The 17,693-nt window shown below is 42.9% G+C and overlaps 1 protein-coding gene across 3 annotated transcripts in view; it reads left to right on the top strand.

The window, feature by feature from the left end:
- Window positions 1-1,803: 1,803 nt before the first annotated feature.
- PAK6 (p21 (RAC1) activated kinase 6) overlaps window positions 1,804-17,693 on the top strand; it is a 60,321-nt gene continuing 44,431 nt past the window's right edge. For 2 of the 3 annotated variants that reach the window (XM_089521966.1, XM_089521964.1), the window contains exons 1-2: window positions 1,804-1,893; window positions 2,439-2,502. The gene's annotated coding sequence lies outside the window, so the exon portion shown is untranslated. Of the gene's footprint in view, window positions 1,894-2,438; window positions 2,503-15,331; window positions 15,409-17,693 lie in introns of those variants that run through there. The other variant, XM_089521965.1, reaches the window with a different exon arrangement.

Here is a 17,693-nt window from a genome sequence, read left to right as displayed (position 1 = left end):
CAAAATAGAGCCATCTTGAAACAGAGGGTTGAACTTTGTAAAACAGAACACTGTTACAGTTAGCTACTCATATGGGCCTTCTTTGGTGATTGGAATTTGCCATTTTTTTAAAGTTGTAACACCATAAGGCAGCTTCTGCTTCATGAGCATCAAATAGGTTGTACAGAGACAGATGGTGGGCTGAAGTGACTTCTACAAAGTCATTTGGCAGAAAACAGTGCTTAGGAGAAGCAATTCCTGGATTTCTAAAGATAAGGCATAAGGGTGTGAGCCTATAATTTCTCAAAAAGCAGAGTGTTAACTGAATGGAGTGAATGTGCTGTTTCTGTGACAACTTAAGATAGTCAAGGTACAAAGTACACACTGCTGTTCTTATCTTAGCTCTTTGGACCTTAGTGTTTAAGTATCCACTGTTTGCATCAGACTCTTCCAAATAAGCCAAGTCCCCATTTATTTGTTGATGGCTTTGGAAGACATAAACTCTGACCTTATTTTTACCTGAGACACGTTACCAGTTCCATGTATGCCGATCTTCTCTAGTTGCTTAGCAGGGGAAAAATAAAAGTCAAGAAATTGTATGCCCTGAGCGTCAGCACAGTTGCAGCAGTTGGACTATGAAATAATGTTAGATATGTTCATCCTTACTCACAAATACATTATGAAGAAAGAACAGCACTGGATCATGCACAATGCATTTGCAAGGCAAACACATTCATTATTCAACAATAATCTTCCTAATATATATTTATATCAGTGAGCAAAAGTGCTTCTGCCAGGCATAATGAGAAATCCAGGGTTGGCCCTGAAATTTGCAGACTGGATGACATAGTGAAGAGATGTCAAGATTCATTAGGAATAGCAATGGCTTCAGGCACTTGGGATCTGGAGATTGGGAGACAAGAGCTAATGATCGCAGCAAAGTTTTAGTAGGTCAGTCTGCAAAGAAGGGTTGGGCAACCACATCATGGCTGGCACCCTACAGATCTCAGCATCTTAGTCAAATGCCAAGCCGCTCCCTTTCTAGAAATCACTGGTGGGGACACAGAAGTGGAGAATGTTGGCCCCACAAAACCCTAGTGTCAGCATTAGTCTATGGGTTGAAATTCAAATGTGTGCCTTCCCACCGTGGGTGTTTCTATGTGTCTGTGGCACCACGCCCTGAACTCAAACTCACAGCTAGGTGAACGGAGCACTGTAGAAACAGGTAAAATTGACCTCCACCCCCTTCCTGTTTTCTCTGCATTCCCCTCCTGTTTTGTCTTGGGTTGCCTTTGGGTGGTCAGTGGCTTTCCACAAGCCTTTTCGCTCCCCCTTTATTCCAGAGAGGCAACTGAATAATTAGAATAAAGGCTTGGCAGTGCAGTTAGGTTTGCTTCTTTTTGAGACCAACTTCTGATTGCCGCTCTCACATGCTATTTGCTTGCTGCTTACGGAGGACTGGATTTGTCAGTTTCAACTAACATCTTGGCTTTTCACTTGCTTTGCTGCTGAGGATTAACTCTTTCTCTGCGGAGCTGCATTTAAAACAAAACAAAAGCATGCTAATGCCAAGGATGAATATGCTGAGCACTGATGGGTTTGCACAGTGAGGGGAAGCCATTTGGAAGGATTGTGCAGTTTTCTCCCCTTCAGGGATTATTCTGGAAAAAGAAAGGAAACTGAAAGCTGAACTCCTTTGGGAAGGCCTTTACTCCATCTTCACTCCTGTAACCCAGCAACAACCGTCCACCAATCAGCTTTGCTCAATGGCAGAAGTAGAGTTTGCTTGCAGTCCTCTTTTCCTTCTCCCTTGGAACTGTCCTTTCTGACATCATTACGGAAGGCTGATTCCCCTTTCTCACCTTGTCATCTTCCAAGTCCTGTAGGAGATGTACCTGCAAGTATATATGTTAGGTGGTGATGTGGTGTCTGTATTTTTGGGGTGGGGAGTGGCTGACTCTAAAATACCAGATGATGCAGAGTGCTGAATGAAAAATGCATGGTTGCAGCTGACATGGCAGGAAGGAAAGAGTTAAAGATGCCCAACTGATGCTTTATAAAGCAGGCAGCATGTAAGAAATATGTCTGCCTACCTTCTGTATATATACAAGAAAATAACCATCCATGTGGGAAGGTCTTTTTGCCTCTAGGGTAATTGCTATGCACACCAATTTCAGATTTACTAACAAAAGTAGTTGTTTAACATCTGAAGATGCTCTTGTCATATCTGCCAGAATTCAGAGCAACCCAATTTTATTTGTAAACTGTCAAGCAATTAACAAATGTTATTTAAACTCTTTGGTATCATTTTACAGGCAAAGCTAATCCATCTTTGCCATAATCAAAACTGTGATTGTCAAATACTATGGTCTCTTTCTCTCTCTGTGTGTATAAATTTATTTGTCTCACATGGGAATTGTCCACAGATTTGCTGACCAATGTATGTTCTTTTTTTCCAGATTCTGTTAAGAAGTTAGTGTGTTCTGAGACAAAGCAGTGACGAAACAACAGAGTTCGCAACTGGTGAGTGATAACTTCAAAGTGTTACAGACCTGAGAGACTTGGCATGGGGACAGATTAGTAAAATATTGGATTGGGGCTGTGCATCATGTTTGGCTGGATGGGTCTTGTACCGTTCACACCATTCATACATGGTTAGATCTACTGGAAAAGGTCAGATAGGTCTGATTATCATGACTCTGCCTCCTCAGACAAACAAACAAACAAGTGTGCGCACAGACACACACACACACGTATCCACCAGAATATACAGGTGTCTGGTGATCTATATTTATACCCAGTTTTTCTGGAGGACTAATGCTAGAGCTAATTAGTGACAAAGAGGTAAATTTCTTCTAAACCTCCCTAGAAATATCCTATCAGAATGGCTTCATATGCATTGCAGAAATAACCCAGTTTGACACCACCTTAACAGCTATGGCTCGGTGCTTTGGAATTCTGGGAACTGTAGTTTGTTGTGGCACGAGAGCTCACTGATGGAGAAAGCTAAATGTCTCACAAAATTACACACCCCAGGATTCTATAGCACTGAGCCATGGCCATCAAAGTGGTGTGAAACTGGATTATTTCTGTAGTTTGGATGCAGCCTGAGAGCTGCTTCACAGTAGAACAAACTGCTTCTGGTTAGTGTGCTCTCCTTTGCTGGTGGTGAGGATGAATGACCAGTTGGTCAGGTTGCTGTAGTTCCAAAGTTCCTGAACTGGCTAAGGGGCTGTACAGATCCCCCCCCCCACCAAGGGGCAGCCTGCAGCCGCCTCTTTCTTCACCAGATCGGGGCCGCAGCAACTGCACACCATGGCCCCAATCTGGCCTTTCCATGGTGCAACAAGCAGCTCATTTCTGTGCTATGGAAAGGGTGCCATAGATGCAGATGCTGCAGCTTTTCTGCATTCCTTTGGTACTGTGTCATGTAGACACAGCACCAGAGGAGCCCCATAATGCCACATGCCGTGTGGTGGGGCATGTGGCGTCACATTGGCATGGAGGCAGAGTCTGGGCGTACATCATGTGGACACCACGCCCCCACTCCGCCCCATGCTAGCCTTTGATGCCGGTCTATACAGCCCCTAAGTATGGGTTTAAATGACAAGATCCCTTCCAAGCCTAAAATTCTTTGATTCAAAACGTATGGGTATTAGTATACATTGCTATACAAACACACACGTGTCTGGTGGGAGGAAAGCACTGTAGAAAGGACATCCCCAGTCCCCCAAACTATAAGCCATATCATTTAATATAATGCACCCTTGCTCTGATCAATCCAGACTATCTCTTGCCTCAGAAAAAATTGAATTTCTGAACACCTCCTCCTCCCCCCCCCATCTGTTAACTTTTAACTTCTAATTTTTGCCGAGGGACCCCTGCTATCTGCTGTAGTTTTTGCAGAGGATTCTGGGATTTGTAAAAGTTACAAATTAAAAAATAGTCAAAACTGCCTTGATTCTGGCAAATTTTCTGTAGACTATTGTGCAAACATAGAACTAATTCATAGAAATGTAGTTCTCAATTCTCTCAATTGAGAATAGTGTTTAATGATCTGTTTGTGTCCCCATTTTACTTTATGTTGTATGATCCTACAAGGTGAAAGGATGTCAGGGTTTTTTCCCACATATTTCATATTTCTTAGATTTGTTCAGGCTGCAGTATAGGCAATTTATGGAACTGCCCTGTTGTTGTTGTTAGCTGTCTTCGACCTCGACTCATGGCGACCCTGTGAATGAGATGTCTCCAGTCCTCCCTATCCTTCACTGCTCTGCTCAGGTCTTGTAGGCTCAGGCCTGTGGTCTCCCTGACTGAGTCTATCCATCTTGCTTGTGGTCTTCCTCTTTTTTCACTGCCCTCCACCTTCTCTAATATCATTATCTTTTCTAATGAGTCATGCCTTCTCAGGATGTAGCCAAAGTAGGACAGCCTGAAGAGTTCAGACTTGATTTGTTCTAGGACCCAATTGTTTGTCTTTTTGGCCATCCACGATATCCTCAGTACTCTTCTTCAGCACCACATCTCAAATGAATTAATTTTCTTCCTATCTGTTTTCTTCGCTGTCCAGCTCTCACATATGTACATGCTAATGGGGAATACAGTGGCATGGACGATTCTAATTTTAGTGTTCAGATGTATATCTTTACACTTTAAGATTATGTTTAGTTCTTTCATGGCTTCCCTTCCCATTCCTAATCTTCTTCTGATTTCTTGGCTTCCGTCTGCATTCTTATCAATGTTTGATCAAAGATATTGGAAATCTTTAACTATTTCACTTTTCTCATTATCTAGGTTGAATTTATATAAATCCTCCATTATTTTTGTTTTCTTTATGTGCCTGCCTTTGCACTTTCTTCTTTGACTTTCTTTAGTAATTGTTTCAAGTCTGTGATGCTTCACACTAGTAGTACGGTGCCATCTGCATATCTTAAGATTGTTGATTTTCCTTAGCAGTGGACAAATACCATAAAGCAAAAACACAGGGTTAATTCACATAACTATAGCATTCCTTCCATTGAGAATAATGTTCAATCACTAGTGTGTGGTGCAGGCTGTGGAGAACTGGCATTTGTGACAGGATTTTAGCTATAAAAACAGGATTCTATCTGTAAAAGGAAAATGCATCAGCAGCTTGTATAATCTTAATGCTTTGCCATTACTAGTGATGCTCTTGATGAAGATAAACAGGTTAAAGGCACTGTTGCCCCAGCATGAATGGAGTTTCTTTGGGACTATCTCCTATGGGATTGGTCACAGATTTCTCTCCTGTAGGGTGATGTTACAGATACAAGATAATTCATGCTGTGCACAGCTGGCTTCTGCTGTGAACTCATTGAACTAATTTTTCATGAACTGGACTCTAGAGAAAACTTTGTTTAAATGGACTAGAAGTGGGAGCTGAGACTGGTATAGATTAGGGAAGGTATTTATGAGTTCTCTAATTGTCTTTCAACAATAATCTGCCATTTTTATTTATTTGACTAGATCTCAGATAATTCTAAGTAACACACTACTTAGACATTCACAAGTTACAATATTTGAGGCTGCATTCCAATTTTTGCTCTGTGTGTGTGTGTGTTTGTTTGTGTGTGTGTGTGTGTGTGTGTGAAGTGCAGAAGAAATTTTTTCAAAGTTTTGCTGAAACAAGTTACCTTAGCTGCTTTGCTACTGCAAGGATGACAGAGCTGGAACTGATGGCTCAATAGCTCTGATGTTTTCTTACATTGCACAAGTTGCAGTGATATTACATATTTGCATTGTTATAGCATTATTCCAGATGCATTGTCGAAAGATAAAAAGATTGCAGCCTTTCCTATCTATTGGGAGCTACTATCTCCCCCCCCCCCCCCCCCAAATGATGCTTTTGGAACAGACACAATATAGAATAATTCAGACTAAGACAAAATGGATGAAGTGCATCCCATGGACCAGATGTGACCCTGTGTTTTGGGAGAGGGAATTCTAGCAATTGTACACCACCATGGCCCCTGACACCCTCCAAAATACTTTAAATGGAGAGGCCTCTTGTATGAATGAATGAATGAATCTTTATTTGTATACCGCTATTCCAATGATCACAGCGGTTTACAATCAGTTAAAATATGATACAACAAATCCAATAAAAGAAATCCCCCCACATTAAGCAATAAAATACAACAATAAAAATATCCATCATTCAATCACCTTTTAAAACCATTAAAACTAATAACAGCAATAACCCCAAAGACATCCATTACATTACAATTACAACAGCATAAAGGAGAAGAGTGGAATTAAGGGACATGGGGGAAAGCAAGGCGGAAAAAATGAGTCTTTAGGTTTTTTCTAAAAGACTCTAGGGAGGGGGCTGAGCGGAGCTCAACAGGGAGAGAGTTCCAAGCCTGCGGGGCTGAAGCAGAAAAAGCCCTATGTGCAGACATCACATATCTCGTGTCAGGAACTCTCAAAAGCTGTTTCCCACCCGACCGGAGAGTGCGTGGTGGATTGTATGGGAAGAGGCGGTCCTCCAAGTACCCTGGGCCCAAGCCATTTAGGGCTTTATAGGTTATAACCAACACCTTGTATTGCGCCCGGAAGCCAATTGGCAGCCAGTGTAGGTCCTCCAGTACCGGTGTTATATGACTGGCTCTGGAGGTACCCGTAACCAGTCTAGCCGCCATGTTCTGAACCAATTGAAGCTTCCGAGTTTGGTACAAGGGTTGCCCCATGTAGAGCGCATTACAGAAATCGAGTCGAGAGGTTACCAGTGCATGTACCACTGTTTCAAGGTCCCCCCGGCCCAGGTAGGGTCGCAGCTGGCATATCAACCGAAGCTGATAACAGGCGGCTCTGACTGTCGCATCCACCTCAGAAGTTAGGTGGAGCGACGAGTCCAGAAGCACCCCAAGACTACGAACAGTGTCCTTTACAGGGAGCGTGACCCCGTTCAGGACGGGTGGAAAAATTTCCATCCCTGGACCAGGGGAGCCTATCACCAGTACTTCCGTTTTCTCTGGATTCAGGCTGAGTCTGTTTTCCCTCATCCAGCCCATTACTGACTCCAAGCAGGCGTTGAGCGGAAAGATGCCATCCCTAGTCACTGCATCAGTCGGAGACACAGAGAAGACTATTTGGGTGTCATCAGCGTACTGATAACACCGCGCCCCGTGTCTCTGGATGATCTCTCCCAGCGGCTTCATGTAAATGTTAAATAGCATAGGGGACAGAATCGCTCCCTGAGGGACCCCAGATGTGAGGGCCCTCTTATCGGAGCGACAGTCCCCCAGCTCCACCATCTGGAATCTACCCGAGAGGTAGGAACGGAACCAATGCAGAGCAGTGCCCCCGATACCCAACTCCCCCAGGCGCTCCAGAAGGATACCATGGTCGATGGTATCGAAGGCCGCAGAGATGTCCAAGAGCACTAACAGGGACACGCTACCCCTGTCCATGCCCAGACAGAGATCATCGACTGTGGCGACCATGGCAGTCTCAACCCCATAGCCCACCCGGAAGCCAGTTTGAAATGGGTCCAGATAATCCGTATCCTCCAAGACCCTCTGCAGCTGGGAGGCAACCGCCCTCTCGATCACCTTCCCTAAAAATGGCAGCAGTGACACAGGCCGATAATTATTTCGAATTAGGGGGTCAAGGGAGGGCTTCTTTAATAAAGGTTTTACAATGGCCGTCTTTAAATTAGATGGAAAACGGCCCTCCCTGAATGATGAATTGACAATACGACGCAACATTTCTGTTGACGCCGTTCCCCCTTGGACTGTCAGCCGTGAAGGACAGGGATCGAGAGAGCAGGTCGTCTTCCTAACGCTGCCGAGCGTTAGGAAGACCTTCTGGGAGCATGGGTGAGATACCTTATGGTTACCCCCACACTGTGGACTTCTGTAAACCTAACGTAGGTCAGCCCCTTCTGATTTCGGACACACACACACACTAGCCTATAACAACCCAGAGGGGCCAGAAGGACAGAGAAATTGTACCCCACAGAGGTTACAAGGAATTGTTTTAATTAAATGTTGGGAGATGTTGGGATGGGAGGGTGTGTGTGTGGCTTTCCAAGTTTTGGCCTCTGGAAATTGTACTTCCCTCATCTGCAACATTACGAAGAAGCAGCCTACCAGGACACCAGTTGGAGCTCTGTGTCATCTTGTGTAGAACAGTTAGGGTTTAAAAATGTTGCCTACTCTCTTATGCCCTATAACTCTGAAAAATTTTATATCTCCCTCCATTTTTTGTTTTTGTTGCTCACTTATGCTTTCTCTTTCCCCAATGAAAACAACTTTTGCTGAAACCATGGTATTGATATAGTTCAGAAAGTTCTGGCTCAACTGTGTTCTAGGTTTGTTTGTTTGTTTGTTTTTGCAAAATAGCCATAATTTTCATACAAACTCAACACATGTATTTCATCCAGAATAATTTCCTGAAAACTGCAAAATTTTCTGCATTGTGTTATTCTTCCCACCCAATTTTCCCAAGTTTCAGGAAGCTATTTTTTCTGTCAGTAAATCAATAATAGTGAGCATTCTTTCCATTCTTATTGTCTGATATGTACCATTCATATTTTTAAGAAAATAAATTTCAGTATGTTTGTTATGGACAGATATGGCCCAATTAAAAATGAAAGAAATGCAAAAGGGTTTAATTTCATTCCTCCCCTCACCTCCTGCACCCATCTGGGTGCTTTGTTTACATTATTTGGATCTTGCAGCTTCGTTCTCATCTGTCCCCAGATACACCCAGTAATATAATAAATAACATTTCTTTTTCTCTCTGTCTCTTACTCTCAAGCTTGTTTTTAATGGAATGATAATCTGTGTTCAGAAAAGGATTTAGAGTATTGCATCAGTCAGCAGTGCTGTTAGTGCTGTTGAAACACTCATCTTGCCAGTAGCAAAGCTTTATTATCAGGGAGAAAACAAGAATTTGACATACTAAAAGTGACTGTATAATAGGGCAGGAGGGCTTTTTCCTAGGGCCTAGAGAGTAAGGAAGCAAAAAATGCTATAGATCTTTTATGGTGTAAGCCCTTACATCATAAAGCCATAGCACTGAAAGGAATAGGATAACCACAGCAGTCATTGTGTGCTTGCCTTCTCATATCAAGCCATGTCTCTTTGTCCCTCTTATTACTGTTTGCCTGCTAGTCCGTGCCAGGTAAATTTTAATAAACTCTTCTGGGAAAGTGTCACTTTTGTTTCTATGCAAAGTAATATGAACCTCTGTCTTTTCAGTTCAAATGGTGAACATGCCAAAGAACACTTTATGCAGAAAAAAACAACATACAGCCACTGAAAAGGGGGGGGGGGAGGGAGATTGGGAGTGATGTGCCTTTCCAAATGTTGCTGAACTCAGCAAAAACAAGGCATCTGGAGGGGTGCACATTCCTTATACTGACATACAATATCGTGCATTATTCAAAGACATAGCCATGTTAGTCTGGAAAATCAGTGCACAAAGGGATCCTGTAGCACCTTTGAGACTACCTGAAGTAAAGAAGGTTATAGCACAAGCTCTTGTAGACTTGAGTCTACTTCCTCAGGTGCAATATTATTTACTAGGTATGTAAGTATAGATGCCGAGGTGAGTTGTAATGAGAAACTTCCTTTTTGTCTGGATTAGAGTTTATTAGTTGGAAATCTATTTAAACAGTGAGAATACAGAACTATAGTAATCCCACAACCTCTGCCCTCAGCTGACTGCCAGTCTGAAGTGTTAATATATTGTGATGGAGAACAGGGCAAGCAGGAGATTCTGCTGGTGTACCACCCACCCCACTGCTCACCAGCCTCTGAGCTGATGGAGGTGGACTTGAACTGTCTGTTGTGGCTCCACAGAATGATTCATAGAATCATAGAGTTGGAAGAGGCCACAAGGGCCATCCAGTCCAACCCCCTGCCATGCAGGAAATCCAGATCAAAGCATCGCCGACAGATGACCATCCAGCCTCCGTTTGAAGACCTCCAAGGAGGGAGCCTCCACTACACTTCGAGGGAGTTTGTTCCACTGTCGAACAGTCCTTACTGTCAGGAAATTCCTCCTAATGTTGAGGTGGAAATCTCTTTTCCTGCAGCTTGCATCCATTGCTCCGGGTCCTAGTCTTTGGAGCAGCAGAAAACAAGCTTGCTCCCTCCTCAATATGACATCCCTTCAAGTATTTAAATAGGGCTATCATATCACCTCTTAACCTTCTCTTCTCCAGGCTAAACATCCCCAGCTCCCTGAGTCGTTCCTCATAGGGCAAGGTTTTCATGATGAGGATGCAGAACTGGAGCCATCTTGGGGCTTTGTGGGCTGCTGTGGCAACCATGGCTCTCTGTGGGAGACAGTACTCCTAATGTCAGCAGGGTTAAAAATTTACTCTGGGTTATAATCTGAACTTCAAAGGATACAGGGCACTAGGCCCTAGACCCCAAATAGGTTCAGTACTTCAGATAACTCTTTTAAAGACTAAGACCCAGAATGGATTCACCAGCATTCGTTGAGAAAGTCCCAGCATGCCATTGGCCCAACACATGGAGCAGGACATGCCACAGATTTATTGGTTCATTTTATACTGGATGGGAGGATAGTAGTCTGTTGGTGGGGAAGGGTTTTAACATGTTCCTTTCCATGAACAAGTCACTTCCTGTTGAAATTTAGACTAAGTGGCTGTTTACCCCCTGCAAAGATGGAAGATTTATTAGGATGTTTTGCTCTCAGAGGCCAATGGATTCCAGAGGACTTTGACTCTTTTTCTGGAAATTGTGGCTCATCCTCCTACTGAAGCTCTGTTTGGTCTGTGGAATGCAGAAACTACTAGGTCAGTGATGGTGAAACTTTTAGGGACTGGGTGCCCAAACTAAAAGGCATTCCAGCACTGGGTGTTACCCACTGCTGGGGGCGGGACCTCTGCCTTCTGGGAGTGGGACTTCTACCTTCCAGTAGCGGGACTTCTGGGGCAGGACTTCTTCCCCCTGCCCTCCTGGGCCTTCAGCTGCTTTCCTGCACATGTCTGTTCTTCCTGTCCCCCCTCCCCCCGGCCTTCATCTGTCTCTGGTGGCAGATGAAGGCCTGGAACAACCAGGAAGAGGAGGAACAGACACACACCTGTTCCTCCTCATCCCCCCACACCCTCCCGGGCTTTCAGCTACCTCTCCAGAGACAGCTGAAGCTCCAGGACAGCAGGGAAGGGGAAGAACAGGCATACACCTGTTCCTCCTCTTCCCCAACCCTCATGTGCCCTGAAAAATGGCTTCACATGCCATCTCTGGCACGTACGCCATAGGTTTACTTCCTGGTGGTCTAGCACATCCATTTCAGCTTTGTATGCACCTGAGTTGAGGACAATGAAAGCAGTTGGCAGATTTCTAGAAATGGAGTGAGGGAGAAATTCTGAGTGTAGAGTAAAACACAGTAAGAGCTCATTACTGAGTCAATTCTGTAGCTGTATTGGGTTTTTACACAGTAGCAAAGAAGCAATTCCCTCCCCTTCCAAGTTACTGTGTCCACCCAAAATCATGCAGTGAAGCTTTCCCAGATGGTTCAGGGTCACTTAAAATCTGACCTCGATGGTGATGCAGTGGAATCCTAGATGGAATGATGCAACACTGTATCAGTCATGTCTTGGACTCCACTGTTAGTACAGGTCAGTTTGTGCAGATGTTCTCTCTTCTGAGGTGAATTTAAGCTTGTATAATCCAAGAAGATGGAAGAGATACTTGCTAAAATTCATCTGATAGTATTTGTCCCCCCGCCCCCCAATGGTTCTTACATATCTGGCAAGGAGGAGACAGGTGGCTGAGTTCAGAATGAAGTCAGTTTATTAAGACATAGTCGTGGTTCCAGCTTCCTTGAAAGATGAGTTGTGTGAGCACTCCTGAAGAACTGAAGCTCGGTAACTACAGGCTGGGCTAAATTGTGCTCAATCTTACGGCACATCTGTGCTCTTTTGTGAGACTGGTTTTGGGTGAGTCTTACTTCAGTTGAGGTTCAGATCTGGGGCCCTTTTGCAGGATTCTATTACAGCATTCCACTTTGAATGGCAAAGCTGCATCCCACAGAGTCATGGTGTTTGTAGTTTTAGAAAGCACTAGAGCTCTCTGGCTGAGAATTCTAGGCAGAAACCTCTCCCTAAAGTGCAAAACATGGGATTCCATAGGATATTGTCTCAACCGTTAAAGTAGAATCACAGCACCATAAGTGTGTAGTGTGAAAGGGCCCTAGGTTATAGCAGTGAAAGAGGCTTGGTTACCCTATGGCATGACATCTCCAGCTGTTGGGCAAAGATAGTGGAACAGCCTCTCTGTTGAATCTCCTTGACCTCTTGACAACTCTCTTTACCATTGACTGTGGTATCTAATTCGATCAGATGTAATTTAGCCCTAATTTTTCATATCCTTAAGATCTTATTAGAATTGGGGGCATACTTATCAAATTTGCAGATGACACCAAATTAGGAGGAATAGCTAATACCCCAGAGGACAGGTTCAAAATTCAAAATGACCTGAATAGATCAGAAAGCTGGGCCAAAGCTAACAAAATGAATTTCAACATGAAAAATGTAAGGTACAACACGTAGGGTGGAAAAATGAAATGCACAGATATGGAATGGGTGACACCTGGCTGAACGAGACTACATGTGAAAGGGATCTGGGAGTCCAAGTAGACCACAAGTTGAACATGAGTCAACAGTGTGATGTGGCAGCTAACAAGGCCAGTGCAATTTTAGGCTGCATCAATAGAAGTATAGCGTCTAGATCAAAGGAAGTAATAGTGCCACTCTATTCTTCTCTGGTCAGGTCCCACCTGGAATATTGTGTCCAGTTCTGGGCATCACAATTTAAAAATGATGTGAAGAAACTGTAGCGTATCCAAAGGAGGGCGACTAAATGGTGAAGGTTCTGGAAACCATGCCCTTTGAGGAACAACTGAGGGAGCTGGGGATGTTTACCCTGGAGAAAAGAACGTTAAGAGGTGATATAGCGCTGTTTAAATATTTGAAGGGATTTCATATTGAGGAGGGAGCAAGCTTGTTTTCTGCTGCTCCAGAGAACAGGACCCAGAACAATGGATGCAAGCTACAGGAAAAGAGATTTCACCTCAACATTAGGAGGAACTTCCTGACAGGAAGGGCTGTCCGACAGTGGAACAAACTCCCTCGGAGTGTAGTGGAGTCTCCTTTGTTAGAGGTCTTCAAACAGAGGCTGGATGGCCATCTGTCTGGGATGCTTTGATTGAGAGTTCCTGCATGGCAGGGAGTTGGACTGGATGGCCCTTGTGGTCTCTTCCAACTCTATGATTCTATTATTTCCTTTCTTCGGTCTTTAATAAAGAAAATTAGAATTAAGAAGCTCATTCACTGTCAAAATAATGATAACTAAATCTCATCCTCCTCCTTCCTGTCAGTATATATAGACTGACATTCTGTAGTCACATAGGTGCATCGAAGTATGATGTGTGTGTGTGTGTGTTTTCTTGGACAGGATACAGGGAACTATTTTATATCCAAAACATGCCCCCTGTCAGCTGTCAAGCACCAGTGGAGCTGCTGCTTACTGGTGAGGAGTGGAGAGATGGGCAGGCAATTCAGATTATGAAGACAGAGCTGATCTGGGCTTTGAGGGGAAGGAAAATGAGGGCGCACTCCATCTCTGAGCATACCTGCCAAGTACTGAACATGAGTTAACAGTGTGATGCGGCAGCTAACAAGGCCAATGCAATTTTAGGCTCCATCAATATAACTATAGTGTCTAGTCTCCCTCCTTTGGATAAACTCCAGCTTCTCAGCATCCTTTTTGAATTGTGGTGTTTAGGACTGGACCCAATATGCCAGGTGAGGCCTGACCAAAGCAGAATACAAGGTCAATTAAGGGTAATGCCCATGCTCCTAATAGATTACTCCACACATTTATGTTTGTTGTTTGGTATATCATGATACAATGACATATCACTTATTAACATTCAACAGGGAAGCATGAAGTGTTGGAATGTGGAATGTGATCAGATGATATGAAGCCTTGAAAATAAGGGAGGGTTAACCCTGGTGTTTATTTCACAAATGAAAATACAATCACTTATTGCTGAAGTTGGTCACCATTAATTTTATTGGTATTAACAGTCAGTGTCTGTGAGTATTGTCTTCATTCTTTCTTTCTTCTCTTTAAACCAATAGGTCCTGAGTGAAGTCGAAGGCTTTCATGGCCGGCATCCATAGTGTTTTGTGGGTTTTTCTGGCTATGTGGCCATGTTCTAGAAGAATTTCTTCCTGACATTTCGCCAGAAGATGCCAGTCACAGATGCTGGAGAAACGTCAGGATGAAACTCTTCTAGAACATGGCCACATAGCCCCAAAACCCCACAAAAAACCAATAGGTCCTGACTTGTGGGCCAGTTCCCAGACGTGGCAGTGAACGTGGCTGTCAATGAAGGGTTTGGGGAACGGTAGTCCCAATAGTAGCCAGTGTGGTGTAGAAGTTGGTGTGTTGGATTACAAGTCTGGAAACAAGGGTGTTTATCTCAGCTCAGCCATTGTAACATATTGTGTGACCTTGGACAACTCATCCTCTCTCAGAGGAAGGCAAAGGCAAACCCCCTCTGAACAAATCTTGGCAGGAAAATCCAGCAATAAGATCACCTTAAGGTCGCCTTAAATCAGAAATAACTTGAAGAGACACAAAAATGAGAAGTTCCATCAACTTGAGACCCACAGTTAGGCATCACTGTTGTGTGTCATTGTTCTTCCCTCATGGTGTGTTTTCCTGTCAGTTTGGGCTTACAGTGATCTATCCACACTTTTGATCTTAGGAATTTCTTGACAGTTGCAAACCTCTCAGACTTAATACTGGAAACATAGTATAAATGTCTTTAAAAGTACAACAACAACAACAACACTTCTTTGTTATCATCTCCATGCCATTTTTTTTAATCCAGAAGGTCCACTCTCTGAGGTGCTTGTGCTATATTCAGGTCACATTGTGACCACTAGCACCCTACCCCAATTGCACCTGACTTCTTTGCTTATATCCTCTTCTCTTGACCAAGTGAACAATCAGATCTCATTTTCCCTCCTGACGCTTTTTTTCTTATCTTGTCCCTCCTTCCCAGTTGATCCCTCCCCTTGCTCTGAATCTGCCGGCTGTGGGTTTTTTCATACTCACTGGGAGATGTGACAGGCTTTGGAATTGTATTATCTATGAAAAAGCTATATCCGGAGTTGAAAAATCTGACGTGGCTCTCTGGGCAGCAGGGACTTGAGAGTGGAGAGAATTTCAGTCTCTAGCGGCTTTTCCATTATGGCAGTGACTGATTATTTATGCTTGTGGCATTTCTCTCAGTGCAGATGTGAGCACTGAACTGAAAAGACTAAAGATACCTAGTAGGTTACTGAAATTTCAGTGTCTTGGAGTACGGACTATATGTCAAAAAAGAGACCTCCTCTAATTGCTTGAGCCTCAGGTATGCATTTTACATTTACTTATCACATCCAAATCCAATTCTGGAATAAAATTGTTCTCATGTATTTCTTTTTCTACTAGATCAACTCATGCTTGATATAGGCTTTTTGTAAGCAGGGTAGGATGAAGGGTGGGAGTGGAAATGCAAATATTCCCCAGCAGTGTTGGAATCTGATACTTAATGCATGAGAATGGCAATGTATAATTGGTTGACTTAATGCTGTTGCCCAAGCTTCAGTAGAATGCAAAAACCAAGCTGATTATTAAAACTGAAACAGGATTTTTAAAATCTGTATTTTCTGCATGATTTTTTTTTAAAGCTGGCTGTTCTGTCTCTTTAAATTGCTCCCACCTACCTGGTAGTCTATGACAGCCTGTGGAAATCTCCAATAAGTGCCACTAGAAAATGTTGAGGCATCGTCAATACACAGTTGGATGCAAGTATAACAGCTTCACTTGATGTGAACAAATATCGATCATATATGACTTGGGAGAGAATCAGGGGGCGGGGTGTATATGCAAATTAATATGAGATCTCAGTGTTTGACTCCATTATTACCACTATGTATTACCACTATGTAAAGCCTATGGCACTATAGTGCCATAGGCTTTATACAGCACTTCACAAAGGAGAGGAAACAACAATCCAAACTAGAAACAAAAGCCTGCCTACGGCGCACAATCTAAAACCACAAACAAGATTATAAAATTAATAAAATATCACTATAAAAAGTTAAAACACTACTGTAAAAGTGTAAATGAATACAAATAATATGACATGAAATATACAATCATAAAATCAAGACAAAAGTTGAAAGCTTCCTTGAATAGAATAGTCTTTAATTTGGACTTAAATTAGTCTAAAGAGGTGGTGTCCGCAACTTCATGGGAAGGAGATTCCAAAAATAGGGGGCAGCAGAATAGGGGTAGAGAAAATCCTTGGCTGAATCAATAGCCCCGAATCACTGGAGTGCAGAGGAAGATAGGGGGGAACAAGTGCTGACAAGTGGGGGCCAAACCAGAAAGTTAGTAATAAGAGCTTATAACAGATTCTAAATGGGATCGGGAGCCAGTGAAGGGATGAGTGACATGATCATAACGGTTGGTGGAAAAATTATCCTAGTGGCAGAGTGCTGCACAGAAACCAAGGGGGCAAGATGGGAAAGAGAAAGCCCAGTTAGCAAAGAATTGCAGTAATCCAGGCGAAAAATGACCAGCGCGTGAACCAAAGTCTTAGCAGAAAAAACTGAAAGACAATTCTTGGTGGATAGTTGCTTGAAACCAGGTTAGTAGTTCTTACCAAAGACTTTAAGTTATAGGGAAGAATACTCTTAATTAACTATGCCTAATAATAATAGTGGTTGTTTCATTAATTCATTTTCATAGTATCCCAAGTTAAGCAGCCATTCTTTGCCTTGGGAAAAGGGGGATGGGCAGAGAAAGAAATGAGACAGGATGCAAAGAGCCGTGAAACTGTCTACATGGGCATAGGGAAGCTTTAAAATTGGAGAAATCAGATCAGAAGTCCTACCACCACAACAAATGCTAAACTTTTTTTGAAACTGAAGGAGGTTTCAACAACACTTTGGGGATATGGCATGGCAGTGAGATTTTATTTTATTTTATTTTTAAAAACCCAATGTTGTGAATAAAGCTATGAGTGCAGTCTTAATGCATGTTAATTTCAAAGGGACTTAGTCATAGATTCATAGAGTTGGAAGAAATAACAAAGGCCATCCAGTCCCAACCCTTTTCCATACAGGAATTGTTAGTTTAGTTAAAAATCAAGATTTGTTGAATCTCTTCAGGAGAGTTTAAAATTGTGCTAAGGCAGACATATAGAACAGAAGACCAGCCACCTCCCTACCACACATTTATGTAGCCAAGTAAAAGGAATTAATCTTCTCTAGAAGGTATAAGAAAGTAGTTTTACTCACTAACTTGCATGTGCATAATTCAGTACACAGGTCCAGCTATTTAACAGGTGAGAAAGATAAAGTCTACATATTAGCAAGAAGACATGGAGCTCTCTTCTTCAGGAGAGTCTCCTAATCCCATGCTTCATGGTGGACCATCAGGGAGTGAGAGAGAACAGTATGCAGATGGGCCAAGGGAACAAAAAGATGTGACTCAGGAAGAGGGTGTGTGTGTGTAAACAGACAGGAAGTTTGCCATAAACATATTTCCCCCCTAAATTTCTAGAAAGAACATGCTCTTCAGCTACCAAAGAGTTCAGTATGCAAAGAGTGCTATTTCCAACAAGAATACACAAAGTGCTACAGATAG

This window comes from Sceloporus occidentalis, unplaced genomic scaffold (assembly GCF_023333645.1).
Source record: "Sceloporus occidentalis isolate IW3139 unplaced genomic scaffold, rSceOcc1.0.p SCAF_4, whole genome shotgun sequence".
NCBI classification, from domain to species: domain Eukaryota; kingdom Metazoa; phylum Chordata; class Lepidosauria; order Squamata; family Phrynosomatidae; genus Sceloporus; species Sceloporus occidentalis.
The sequence above is the reverse complement of the archived record's forward strand: the minus strand, read 5'-3'. Positions and strand labels throughout refer to the sequence as shown.